Raw genomic sequence first — 14645 nt, forward strand, 5'->3', positions numbered from 1 at the left:
AAAGGTCAAGCTTAGAATTTGAGCCTAGGTCATGTACTTGGAAAAGTAGGCACACTGTCATAGCTGGTTGTTCTAAGTATAGTAGGAGACAGTAACACCTAAACACCTATACAAATAATTTTAATGTATTGTTGAATGCTCTATTAAGTCATGCCAGTATTAGTAGTATAGAGCATGAGTGAGGTTTGCTGGGAAATTAGGCCAAAAAAGAATTCTCCAGGCTGATGATCTACTAACTACACCAACCAGACTCCAGTGAGAAATGGGCTTCTCTCTACTCTAAAACATTCACATGAGGAAAACAATTAAACTCCTTTGTTGTAGAACACCCTCCATGTGACAAACTGATTAGAGAACTAACACCTCTGTACTTGCAAATCTGGAACAAAAACATTGTAGTATCACATACTAAGAACCTGAGGCTAACAAAGGGGGGGGGGACAAACAGTCTACCTTATAAAAAGTCATCAGCAACAAATGTGCTAAGTAGCTCTGTTTTAATGCAGTGGAGAGAATTAAACATAGCCACCATTTAGTCATTGTAGTGTTTTATAGAAGACCGGAATTGTCAACATCGTGTATCCCTTTCAGTAGAAAAACTAAATATATTAGATTGACATATATGCCAGACATGTGAAAAAAAGTAAAAACCCAATCTAAATGTCTGGTGCAATTTCTCCCATTGCAATGATGTTTTTCCATAGTTGGCTTTGTATTAATTCATGACCTCCTTCACTGAAGGAAATTTACTGAGCACCTAGCGCTAAACATCGTACTGTCCTTGCTGCTAAAAACACAATTGGGGGTTGATCTGACCCAGTATATTGCCGTGTGATGGGAGAAGACAAGCAGAGAGAAGATAACAATAGATCACAGGCTGTGGCACAGGTATGTATATGAAGGGAAAGCATTCCTGTTCATTTGTCAAGGACAATCAGGAAAAATTTCAAATTAATTTTATCCTGTTAATGAAAAGAGTTTTCCAACAAGATGTAACAATAATAATAGCACTACCATTTGCTGAGCACTTAAGCACCATTTAAAGCAATAAACCATTTATACACATTATCAAATGTAACTTTCACTGTAACTATGATCTGGATAAGATCCCACTTTTTAAAATGGAAAGGGAAAAAATGAGCTAAAGAAACCACTCAGTGGCTGAGAACAAGACTTGAATGCTGGGAGACCCTAGATAGCTCAGGTTCAATCCATATGGTCATGTTATGTTATCTTTCTGTCACTCCTATCAAAAAAAAAAATGCAACCTCATGATCTATCAGTTTAGTAGCAGAGCCATGATTTGGACTTGAATTTGTTTGACTCCAGATATGGAGTTCTTAACCTTATGTTGCATGTACTTGCACTAGGAAGAAGCATTCCAGGATAAGCAGACACAGAAGTGAGAATTGATAGAACCTGCTCATGAAACTATCAACAGGCTATAAGAGAAGAACATTAAAATGAGATTTGAAAGCCACATTATAGGGGAACTGGGCAGAAGAACATCTGGTTAAGTGCACACAGTATGATATGCAAAGATATGCTCAAGGACCAAGGTTCAAGCCCCCACTCCCCAACTGCAGTGGGGATGCTTCACAAGAAGTGAAGGAGACTCAGGAAAAAACTACTATAGTCATGGGCTCTTTGGAATATAACTAAAATAGGCCTACTAGTTATCTTCAAAACTGACAACCCTAAATCTTCATCTGCAATATTCCAACCTTTAGGTTCATGATTAGTCAACAATTTGTTTGGCTTTATATGTTAACTCTCTTTTCAGCCACCAGGTTCCAGATGTTAACATGATGCCAACTGGACTCCTTTGGGCAGATGACCCTGTTGGGCTGAGCTTCATTGACGGGAGACAGATGACCAGGGACTCATGGTTGAGCTGTACACAGTATCTCTTTATTCATGCAGGACGCAGGGCAATCTATACCAAGCTAGACTAAACTAACAACTAACTAAAAGGAACAATGTTGTCTTTATATATACTTCCCAAGTAGGGTGTGAACAGGATGTGATGTAGAGAGGGTGGAGCGAAAAGTGACTGGTGAAAGATCAGGGTGTGACAAGGAGAGGATCAGGGTGTGACAAGGAGAGGGGGTGGAGCAGGTGAGAATTCTACCACTAAACTACCAATGCCCTGGAAGGAAGGTGGTGCTTTATGTAAATGTAAAAGTGATTTATGTAAATAGATGGCAGTGGTTATGTAAATAGAATACAGTGGTTATGTAAATAGAATGCAGTGTTAAGCAGGAGGGATTTAAACCAAATGAAACAGAAGGGGTTTTTAAAAGCAGAATTAGAAGATACCAACATGACCCCACCAATGTTTCCTCAAGCCTCCCTTCCCCAGAGCCTAGCCCCACTAGGGAAAGAGAGAGACAGGCTAGGAGTATGGATCAACCTGCCAATGCCCATGTTCAGCAGGGAAGCAATTGCAGAAGCCAGACCTTCCACCTTCTGCACCTCATAATGACCCTGGGTCTGTCCTCCCAAAGGGATAAAGAATAGTAAAGCTCTCAGGGGAAGGGAGGGGATACAGAGTTATGTGGAGTTGCAGACCTCTTATCCTATGGTTTTGTCAGCATTTCCTTTTTATAAATAAAAATTTTTTAAAAAAAGAAGTGAAGCAGATCTTCAGGTGTCTGTCTTTCTCTATCTCTCCCTCTTCTCTCGACTTCTCTCTGTCCTATGGAATAAAATTTTTTAAAAGGCTACCAGGAGTGCTGGATTTGTAATGCCAACACCAAACTAAAGCAATAACCCTGGAGGCGAAGAAAAGAAAAGAAAAAAAAAAAAAGTCACATTATGGAGCATTCAGTATACCATGAACATAGTATGGATTTTATTCCACACACATTAAGAAATGGGTCACTAGTCAACGCCCATGTTCAGCGGGGAAGCAATTACAGAAGCCAGACCTTCTACCTTCTGCAACCCTCAACAACCCTGGGTCCATGCTCCCAGAGGGCTAGAGAATGGGAAAGCTATCATGGGAGGGGGTGGGTTATGGGGATTGGGTGGTGGGAATTTTGTGGAGTTGTACCCCTCCTACCTTATGTTTTTGTTCATTAATCCTTTCTTAAATAAAAAATTTAAAAAAAAAGAAATGGGTCACTAGGAAGAAGATAATAGTGGGATATTCTTCCCAATCACTGCTTTCTGAGTTACGAAAACAAATTGCAATCCATGTTCACATAATTCCCACTGCCAAGATGAAGATGAACATTAGTGCCCTCTGGCCTAGAAGCGTTGTGGTAGAAAAGCAGTAGTTGCTATAGAAATTTAGTGTATTCATTTATTCAATGTTTGGTTTTGATCTAGTGGTTCCTAAGCACCTGCCATGCATCAGATCTTACGTTAGGCACACAAATTGTTGTTGAGCGTAATGTACATAGCCTTTGCTCTCAGGAAGTTCATGTGTGGATGAGATAGACAACAAACAATGACCAGATACTTTACCACAAACTGAGAAAGGTTTTGTGAAGAGAGGACTTAAGCATAAGGAATATATAGGCTTGGACACTTCCCCTGAGGAAATTTAAGTTTAAGAGAGTTCTGAAACAATTCCTAGGCATTGGCTAGGTGATTAGGAAAGAACATGCTAGGTAGAGGAAACCAAGTTTTTATTGATCTTGAAGAAGGAGTTTTCAGGAAGTGATTTAAAAAAATAGAAACCTAGGGGGGCCAGGAGGTGGTGCACTTGGTTAAGTGCATTTATCACTGTGCCTGAGGATCTGAGTTCAAGCCCCCACTCCCCAACTGCAGGAAGGATGCATCAGGAGAGGTGAAGCAGGTCTGTAGTTGTCTACCCTTCTCTCTCCCTCTACCTCCCCTTCCCCTCTCTAGTTTTCTCTGTCCTGTCAAATTATAATTATATATATATATATATAATGGCTTCCAGGAGCCATACATTCATAGCACTGGCTCCAAGCCTCAGCAATAATCCTGCTGGCAAAAAGAAAGAGAGAAAAGAAACAGAAGCCTAGAGCAGAGAGAACAATGTGAAGCACACTGGAGATAATATCAGAAAGACAGAGGGACCTTTTCTCATCATGAAAAGGTCCATTGATTCACATGATACTACTACTCTGAAGTCAAGAGTCTTGGAAAATCTACTTGTAATTTGTGCATTTAAGATCTGTCCTAAAAAATATCTTCACAGCCTAACAAAGTTATCTACATAACTTCTAGAATCTCTCCCATATGTCCTAGGTGCTTAAAAAAAATCAGAGGGGGTCGGGCGGTGGCGCAGTGGGTTAAGCGCATGTGGTGCAAAGCGCAGGGACCGGGTAAGGATCCCGGTTCGAGCCCCCGGCTCCCCACCTGCAGGGGAGTCGCTTCACCGGCGGTGAAGCAGGTCTGCAGGTGTCTATCTTTCTCTCCCCTTCTCTGTCTTCCCCTCCTCTCTCCATTTCTCTCTGTCCTATCCAACAACAAATTGCGTCAACAAGGGCAATAATAATAGCCACATGAAGCTACAACAAGGGCAACAAAAGGGGGAAAAAATGGCCTCCAGGAGCGGTGGATTCATGGTGCAGGCACCGAGGCCAGCAATAACCCTGGAGGAGGAAATCTGTAGGCCTAATTCAGTTCCCCCAGAAATTTCCTCTGAAGTGGCACTGATTTTTTTCACATTCAGAAATTCATTCTAATGAAATAACTTACTCTGATATCATATCATATTGCACCTGCCCTTTAGCCTTGTTGACTTTGTCACAGATTTTATCCAAAGCATGAGTAGTTGACAATCACTAATACCTCCTATATCAATATCAACTATTACAAGCAAACAATGGATGAAAAGTGGGAAGATTAATACAAGAAAAAAGGGAAAGATTGGGAGTCAGAGGGTTAAGCGTACGTGGTGCAAAGCTCAAGAGCCACGTAAGGACCCCGGTTTGAGCCCCTGGCTCCCCACCTGTAAGGGGTGTCACTTCACAAGCCGTGAAGCAGGTCTTCAGGTGTCTGTCTTTCTCTCCCCCCCTCTTTGTCTTCCTCTCCTCGCTCCATTTCTCTCTGTCCTACCCAACAACGATGACATCAATAGCAACAACAATAATAAATAGAACAACATTGAAAAACAACAAGGGCAACAAAAGGGAAAATAAATAAATATTTAAATTTTTTTTAAAAAGGGGGGGAGATTAATACAAGAAAATGAGAAAAGATCTGGCTTTAAATTGCTACAACAACACTCCCCTTACCTAAGACATGAATGTTTAAAATATTCTTAAAGTGTCTTTCCTATATGCTATAATTTCACCCTTATAGCAACTCTAAATCTCCTCCATCTTCTGGATGATGATAGTGAGACAGCTAGTGGAAGAGGAAGGTATCTGTGAGTTCATTGCTAGTTATGGTGTAAGCGGGAATCACAGTCAGTTCTAAGACTCCCCAGTCAATGCTCTTTATAACTCACTGCTTACAGTGAACACAAACAAATGATTTTTTTTTTTTTTGGATTTTCTGTCCTCAGGGATGATCTGCAATGCACAGTGAATGTGTGATCCTCTTGGCATTTCACAGTTGGTCTACCTTCCAAAGTAGCTGTGACCTCCTGCCCCCAGATCCCACCAAAGCCCTTCCCTCCTGCTGGGTTAAGCATCACCTTACTGTGTTGCTCCATAAAGGAAACCCTGGGAAATTAATGGTCTTGTTACCACCACTGGTGCTTAATGACCCTGAAGTTTCCTATGGAGTGTATTCTCCCTGGGCTGGTTGTTAATGAACCACTTCTTCATTCTCTGGTTCCAATGGAAGTCTCATACCGCAGCATTACATGTTGGAACCAAAAAAGAACAGGCTGAAAACCCACTAGGTGTGCAAGACTACGCTAAGGTGCTTTGTATATACTATTGACACTTAGTTGATGACTCATGTAATTCAAAAATAAGCCTGTGGTGTAGTTTCTATTAGGCCTACTCTACAGATGAGTAAAATGAGTCATGAAAGGTTAATTAAGGGGACTGAGTGATGGTGCATTTGGTTGAGCTCACATGTTACAATGTGCAAGGACCCAAGTTCGAACCCCCAGTTCCCACTTGTAGGGGGAAAGCTTTGCAAGTGGTGACGTAGTGCTGCAAATATCTATCTATCTATCTATCTATCTATCTATCTATCTATCTATCTATCTACCTATCTATCTATCTATCTATCTATCTATCTATCTATCATCTATCTATCTCCCTCTTCCCTCTCAATTTCTGGCTGTCTCTATCCAATAAATAAAGATAATAAAAATTTTTTTTAAAAAGGAAAGTTAGTTAACATGAAAAAGTCATACAGTCAGTAATAGATCTATTGAATAGTATCTGAATCTGTGATTGAGGACTGCAAAGCTCACGAATCCCATTCTCAAGCAATTCTGCCTCGATCCCTGAAATCAGCACAATCTGGTTGGTTGGTTTGTTTTACACAATGATGTAAATACCTTTGTACATTTATCCTCTCTTCATTTAGGATTATCAGTGATTACAGAAATACCATCTCCACCATTCATGGAGCTCCTTAAAGTTAGATAAAAGCAGTGGGTAGGCAGAAACAAAAACCTACCCCACCTTATACTAACTTAATGGAGTACTTAACACTGCAGACTTGTTATTTCTTCCTACTGCCTCTACTCTGCCCAATGAGGAGGGAAATGTCATCATGAAGATAGGAATGAGCAAGAGAGCACATTTTGCTGCAATTATTGCTGCCTTCTCCTGATTCGCATCCCTCTCAGGTGCACCCCAGCTAGCTGTCAAAAATGTTTAGTTAAATAAGACAGTGCCGGTCTGAAATTATGAGGCAATTAGTCTTCTAGATCCAACATAGTTAAGACACCCCAAAATCTCACCTAGACTTTGTCATTTTCGAATGCTGACTCTTTGAGTCAATTTCAGAACAAGACTAAAGAGAAGTTGAAAAAAAAAATTCTGGTCACTGTTTTGTAATATCAGTATGTTTGAGTGAGTAAGTATCTGATAACAGGAAAAGGAAACCTGCAATGTTCTGCTTTGTTTTTTTTTTTTTTATCACTAGGGTTATCACTGGGGTTCAGTGCCTGCACAACAATTCCACCACTCCACAGTCTATTTTTCCTTTCTTTCTTTTTTAAATTTTTTTATTTGATAAGGTGGAGAGAAATTGAGAGGGTAAGATACAAGGGAGATACAGAGGGAGATTTAAAAAAAGACACTAGCATCCCTGCTTCATTGTTTATGAAGCTTCCTCTTCCTGAAAGTAGGAATAGGGGGCTTGAACCCAGATCCTTGTGCATAGTAATATGTGTACCCAACCAGGTGCAAGACTGCTCAAGCTCAATTATGCTCATTTTCAAAGGTCTGGTGAAGACTGGTAACTATTGGGAGTGAAGGGCTTTGGGCAGTTGACCCTTTTGTGAGTTCCAGTTACCATATCTCTATACAGTATATAGACAGAGATAAACTGAAATGGGAGGAGAAGGAGAAAGAGAGAGAGAGAGAGAAGCATCTGTATCATTGTTACACCACTCATGAAGCTTCCCCCTGCAAGTGAGGAAAACCAGGTCCTTCCTGGGTGCACCACCACACAGCCTGAAAGTGGTTCCTATAAAAAGTATGGTGGTCACTTATAAATTAAAAATATAATTATCATTTATCCCAGAAATTTTACTTGAAGAAAATATATAAATACAATTAACTGTTTACCACATCAATCTGACCCAGGGCCCATGTCTATTCATATTTAGCACAGGAACTGTATAACCTCCGAGTCCTTGTCAGTCTGAGCTCACAACCATGGCCACAGCTGGGAATGTTTGAGGCTGAACTCATTTCAGGACCAGTCTTCCTCCAGTGGCAGAGTAGGATGACCCAGCCTCCCTTCAGAAAGTGGGGCCGTCCCTAGTTTCTAGTGGAGGTAAGGTCCTGAAGAGGCCCACAAGAGGTCTTACAATGGAAGTGACCAATGACGGTGGATAGAGAGGTCAACTAGAGGTCTAGGCCCCTTGTGTCTATGGGTGAATCCTAGGATTCCCTGACTTGTGTCCCAGGTGATGGGGTGGCCTGGTAGTGGCCAAAAAGGCCATCTTTAAGTGAGCCAGTCTCTTGCAAAAGGAAGTAAATTCTAACATGTGTCCCAACACTGATGATCCTTGAAGATATTATGTTATACTCCCAGAGGGGGATTATGATAGGGGAAGATGACCAGAGGGCTCTGAACCCCAGTTTCACCAAGACCCACAGCATTTGTTACCAGGAATCATTGTTTTTATACCATCACCGAACAGGAAGCTAATCTGGAATACAACAAAGGAAGTCCGGCACTATGTCACTTATCTGAGAAGGAAAAGAGAAGGAAACTTGGAAGTAGGAATAGGCATCGGTGTGACTTTGAAAGTAAGTGAAGGGGGGAGGGTGGGTGGCGGTGCACCCAGCTAAGTGCACATATCACCATGCACAATGATCCAGGTTCAAGCCCCGGCTCCCCACCTGCAGGGGGTCCAGTTCACAAGCAGTGAAGCTAGTCTACAGGTGTTTATCTCTCTCTCCCTCTCTATCTCCTCTCCTCTCTCAAATTCTCTCTGTTCTGTAAATAAAAGCATAAAGAAAAAAGAAAGTAAGTGAAGATAGGACCACAGAAGTGAACAAAAATGGGCAAAAAAAGATTTAAAAATAGATAGATAAATAGATAGATGTAAACAGATGGTAAGCCCATATCTGTGACCTGTGGAGGACTATTGCAGTTTCTGCTGAAGGGGAATAGGGACATAGAACTCTAGTGCTAGGAACAGTGTGGAATTATACCCCTATTATCTTATAATTTTGTAAATCTATATTAAGTCACTAATAAAAAATTTAGGGGGTCCAGTGGTAACGCAGCAGGTTAAGCACACATGGAGCTAAGCACACAGACAGAGTAAGGATCCCAGTTTGAGCCCTTGGCTCCCCACCTGCAGGGGGTGGCTTCATAAGCCATGAAGCAGTGTCTATCTTTCTCCTTCCTTCTCTGTCTTCCCTTCCTCTCTCAATTTCTCTCTGTCCTATACAGCAACAACAACAGAAATAATAATAATAACAAAAGCAACAAAAATGGGGGGAAAATGGCCTCCAGGTTCAGAGGATTCATAGTGCAGGCACTGAGCCCCAACGATGATCTCGGAGGCAAATAAATAAATAAATAAATAAATAAATAAATAAAGACACTATGCTAATGAAATAAGCCAATTACAAAGTGGCATATATTGAGAGACACAGAGATAGCTGAGTGAATATGGTGTGTGCCTTACCATACACATAATCTAAGTTTGAATATTAGCAACATACAAAAGTTGCTAGGGCATCAGAGGATAATCTGGTGCTATAGTGTGTGTGTGTGTGTGTGTGTGTGTGTGTGTGTGTGTTCATATATATATGTACATATGAAAAACTGAGAGGGGCTAGGTGGTGGCACACCTGATTGAATGCACACATTACAGTGCATAGGGACCCAGGTTCAAGCCCTCAGTCCCCACCTGCAGAGAGAAAGCTTTGAGAGTGGTGATGCAGGACTGCAGGTGTCTCTCTGTCTCTCTTTCTCTCTAGCTGCCGCTTCCCTCCTCATTTCTGACCGTCTCTAGCCAGTAAATAAGTAAAGATATTAAAAATGTTTAAATAAAAATTAAAAAGTTATCTGTAAAATGAGATAATGTGTGCGCAATACCCATACAGCTTTTCCAAAAACAGAAAAAAATAGACATAGTATAGTATTCCCATTATATAAATATACCTTTAGTGACCAATATCTTGGAAATGAAAATATAATGGTAGTTTCCGGGAGCTGAGGGAGGGGGAAATGTGAAATAAATATTTAATGAGTATGAAGTTTTATTTACAAAGTGAAGAGTTCTGGAGATGGGTGGCAGCTATGTATAACATTATGAATGTATCTAATGTCACTAAACTATACACTCAAAGTGGTGAAGATGGTAAGTTTTATGCTATGTATAATTTATCACAATAAAATAGAAAAATATAAACGGAGTAGTTTTCTATATAAAATTCTGCTTGGACATCCTATGTAATGAGTTCTTAAAAAGTGGGCTTCAAGTTGAGTGATGCAGAAAACTTGATCTCAGAAAAAGCTTTGGGGTTTATTGAATAATGAATAAACTCACAGATTTCTCTCTCTCCTCTCAATTCTTGCTTTATGTGATAGTTAGATTTTAGAAGCAGTATGTTTGTAAGAACATTTTGGTTTCCCAGAGTACTTACTGCTCAGCTATTGTTACTGGGGGTGTAGAGGTGTTAACCTTGCATGGAAATCCTGTGAGCTCCCACTGAGCTATCAATCAACCTCAAGAGCAACATTTGAAGATGTGACTGTGCCATACACTGAAGCCTTGTTAGGCTTTGTACAGAGGACATCCTTCCCTGCGAGAGAGATTCAATGTAACTGCTTTTGGGGAAGGTCATTGAGGGGGAAATCATCTTTCTTTCTTTCTTTCTTTTTTTCTTTCTTTCTTCCTTCCTTCCTTCCTTCCTTCCTTCCTTTCTCTCTCTCTCTCTTTCTTTCTTTGTTTCTTTCTTCCTTTCTTTTAGTAAACCCTTTCTTTTCAAAAATATTTCAATGAGAAAGATACAGTGAGAAGGAAACAGAGGAAGACCAGAGCACTGCTCAGCTCTGGCTTATGGCAGTGCTGGAGATCGAATCTGGGATTTCAGAGCCTCAGACATGAAAATCTTTTACATAACCACTAGGTCCTTGTATTGTCTGTCTGAGTACTCAGGTTCCGGCTCTCTTCACTTGATTGCTAACTTCCTTAAAGGAAAGGAAGGAGGTCTTCGATCCTTGTGCATTCTCAACAACCAGTCAGCATGCAGCATGAGTGGGGCTGGTAAAACAGCTCTTCTAGATGATGTGCTTTGCTTTGCCATTTGCACAACCTAGGTTTGACCTTGACCCCCCATTACCTTGGATGTCACTTCAGTGCTGTGGTGTCTTTCCCTCTCTATTTCTATCTGAAATAGTCTGGAATGGTGAAGCCCCAGTGATAACAAAATAAAAGAGGAAGGAGAAGGAAGAGGAGGAGGTGAAGGAGAAGGAAGAGGAGAAGGAGGAGAAGGAGGGGGAGGAGGAAGTGGAGATGATGGTGGAGGAGGAGAATACATGAATCACTGACCACATATGACTTTATCATCAGCCAAGTTCTGCTTATCACCATCAGGCTTCATCACTACTCCTTGAGTTTTTCTGGAAGGCTAGTATGTCCAATAGAAGAATATGGCTCCCAAACTTTGGCTACATTAGTAATACTTTTGTTCTGCCTGAAAAAGGCCAATTCTGGGCTGCTAATGACACATATGTTATAAAGTTCAATGACCCAGGTTCAAGCCCTCAGTCCTCTCTTATAGAGGCAAGCTTCACAAGCAGTGGAACAGTGTTATACATCTCCCGTCTATCTTTCTATCTTTATCCATTTCTCACCTATGTCAAAAGGAAAAAAAGAGGAAGGAAGGAAGGAAGGAAGGAAGGAAGGAAGGAAGGAAGGAAGGAAGGAAGGAAGGAAAAGAAAAAGTGGTAGTCAAGGGCTGGCACAAGGATCCTGGTTCAAGCCCCCAGCTCCCCACCTGCAAGGGGGTCCCTTCACAAGTGGTGAAGCAGGTCTGCAGGTGTGATCCTTCTCTCCACCTCTCTGTCTTCCTCTCCTCTCTCCATTTCTCTCTGTCCTATCCAACAATGATGACAGCAATGACAACAACAATAATAACAACAATGATAAACAACAAGGGCAATAAAAAGGAAAAAAAAATTTAAAACAAGAAAAAAGAAAAAGTGGTAGCTGGGAATTGTGGACACCAAATGTGCAGACACCACATCTTACAGATAACCCTGGTAAAAAAAAAAGAAGTAGAATTCATGGTTCAACCCCCAGAGACTTTATTTCCACAGACTCAGGTGGGTTCCTGCCCTACATTTACTCTTGGTAATACAGTTCTATAGTTTAGCTCCTAACACATCCCCACTTTTAAGAAAGAAGCTTCACTTGTGGTAAAGCAGTGCTGCGGGTGTCTCTTTCTTTTCCCCTCTATTACCTTCCCCTTCTCTTTCAGTTTTTCTTTGTATCTATAAAAGAAATATTGGGGGAAGGTCTCTACAAAAGAAAGAACACAACACACACACACACACACACACACACACACACACACACACACACACACACACAGTCCAAAGAATAGTGGATTCATTGCACAGACAATTAGTCCTAGCCATAACTCTGGTGACAATTGAAAAGAAAAAAGGGGTAGGGAGGCAACATGTCACTATTCAGTTCTAGGCAGAGATTTCAGGATAAACTAGGGCTGAAGAGATTTAGGAGATATACAGTGAAGAGGGGAAAAATTCAAAATTCTATTTTCTGGTGGAGTCAGAGTCAACTGAAATTTTACCATTACCAGACTGACTTTTTCATTCAGACAGGGTACAAATGAGGAGAGAGGGCAATGATGACAGGCAGTGACATTACAGCCACGGAGCCTCCACTCTGATGCCACGGCACTTCCCTTAGCTTCCGAAGTCTGAAACTGGGTAATGTGCATGGCAAGACGTGTGCCCTATCTGACCCCAAAACCAGAAGTCTTTTTTTTTAAGTTACTATCTTTATTTATTGGGTAGAGACTATCAGAATTTGAGAGGGAAGGGGAAGAGAGGCAGCCATGCTTCACCTCTCATAAAGTTTGCCCTCTGCAGGTGAGGACCAGGGACTCAAATCTGGGTCCTTGTGCACTGTAACATGTGCACTCAACCAGGAGTGCCACCACTTGAACGTATAACATTGTTATAGGTCTCTTAATCCCCCCCCCTTTTTTTTTAAATCAGAGCACTGGTCAGCTCTGACTTTTGGTAGTGCAGGGATTGAACTTGGGACTTCAGAGCCTCAGGCATGAGAGTCTCTTTGCATAATCATTATGCTATCTACCCCTGCACCCAAATCAAAAGTCTTGATGACTTTAAAACATGCTGCAAATGGAATTGAATTCAGAAGAAAGCTCTCCAGGCTCCTGGAATTGTGATTCCATTCTGAGAGTATTCCACAACTGAAATAAATACTCTCTGGGTAGTTACATTTTGGTGATTGTTTTTAATTTTATTGTAATTTTTTTATTCAACCAGCATGTTAGGTATCTTTTATTATTAGTGAGTTAATAATGATTAACATGGTTTTTTTTTGGACAACCAAATAATAATTAGAACAAACATCATGTGTGTTTTGGGTACTTCTTGTACATTAGCTCTCATTCTCAAAAAGATCCTAGGTGTTTCTGTCCGTGTTTTATAAATGTCAGAGGCTGGGGGGGGGGGAGGTAGGAAGGGAAAAATGCTTGTCTGAGTATGCTGGCTCTCATACCCATGCTGCTTCCTTCCCTACAGCCCAAGCAAGGTGTGTTTTCCTTCCAGAAGGTCAGTGTTTGGGGGTATATGGTCTCTGCACCTCTGTGCAGGAAGGAGAGAGAAGCAGTGACTGCCAACACACGTGTGTTTTGAATCACGTTTCTGTGGGTGTCTGAATTTGAAGATTCTTCTCCCCCCTTATCCTAGAATAAAATCCCTAAGTACCTATAGGTCATCTGTGTTACGGTGCTGGAAAAATGAGAAAGGAGAAGGGGAAAGAGTCAGTGGAATTCAATATTTAAATCAAGTACCCAGCAGCTACAATCTGTCCATCTTTCTCAGAGGGGACATCTGTGCATGGTTTTTCACATAAAGGAAAATGAACATTCACACTTCTTGAAAGCAGATTCTCATAAGACCCCATGCATAAGCAGCTCCTTTTAGATTGTGGGTGGTCTTTTAAAAAGAGATTCAAGATAGGATTTTACATATTCTCCAAGTGTTTTCTTAGGTACTGAAACTCCCGTGATCCTGGCCAGTCCATCTTTTAGATTGATCTGTGATAAGTCTCTCTCGCTCTATTTACTTCAATTGAAAATACATACACATTATTTTTAATAATGTGATGATAGGAACCCTCGCACAGAGATGTGTTCAGAATCTATGGCTCTGCTTCCAGCAGCTCCACCTCTGGAGTTTCTATCTAGGTCTGTCACCCCCTCCTCCATGCAAAGGATCTTCCCATGAGAAGCTACTGTCTTTGGTTCCAGCTCAGGCCTTAGGGCACAAAGGAAGGAAGGCATGAAAGAAGGAAACAAGTGAGGAGGAAAGGGAGGGAGGGGTAGAGAAGGAAAGAAGAGAGGACAGGAGGGAAGGTGAGGAGGAAGGAAATCCTTTACCCATGTAGAAAGCAGAAAACTGTGGAGTAGTGGAGTAAGACCTGCCCATGACCCATGTGGCCTTCTGATTACACACTGACTTTCACACACACACACACACACACACACACACACACACACACACACACACACACACACACACACACACTGAGCCAGGTGTCTCTTGCTTAGCATCCTTCAAAGACATGGTTTCTCCTTCATAAGTTCTGAGCAAAGTGGGCTGGAAATGCCTGCACTCTGTCTGCTCTTGCAAATCTCTGGGATTCTCCCAGTACTAACAAGATGCTGGCCATCTTCCAGTTCCTTAAAAACAGAAGATATTTTCCCGCCTCCTGGTCTTCCACACAACTGCCACATACTTTCTGCACCGTCCCTACACACACACACACACACACACACACA

At 41.4% G+C, this 14645-nt stretch overlaps 1 protein-coding gene across 6 annotated transcripts in view; it reads right to left on the reverse strand.

Annotated features, from left to right (window-relative positions):
* DAB1 (DAB adaptor protein 1) overlaps nucleotides 1-14645 on the reverse strand; it is a 1538943-nt gene that overhangs the window by 1478114 nt on the left and 46184 nt on the right. The gene's annotated exons all lie outside the window — the stretch shown is intronic.

Source organism: Erinaceus europaeus, chromosome 13 (assembly GCF_950295315.1).
Source record: "Erinaceus europaeus chromosome 13, mEriEur2.1, whole genome shotgun sequence".
Taxonomy (NCBI): Eukaryota; Metazoa; Chordata; class Mammalia; order Eulipotyphla; family Erinaceidae; genus Erinaceus; species Erinaceus europaeus.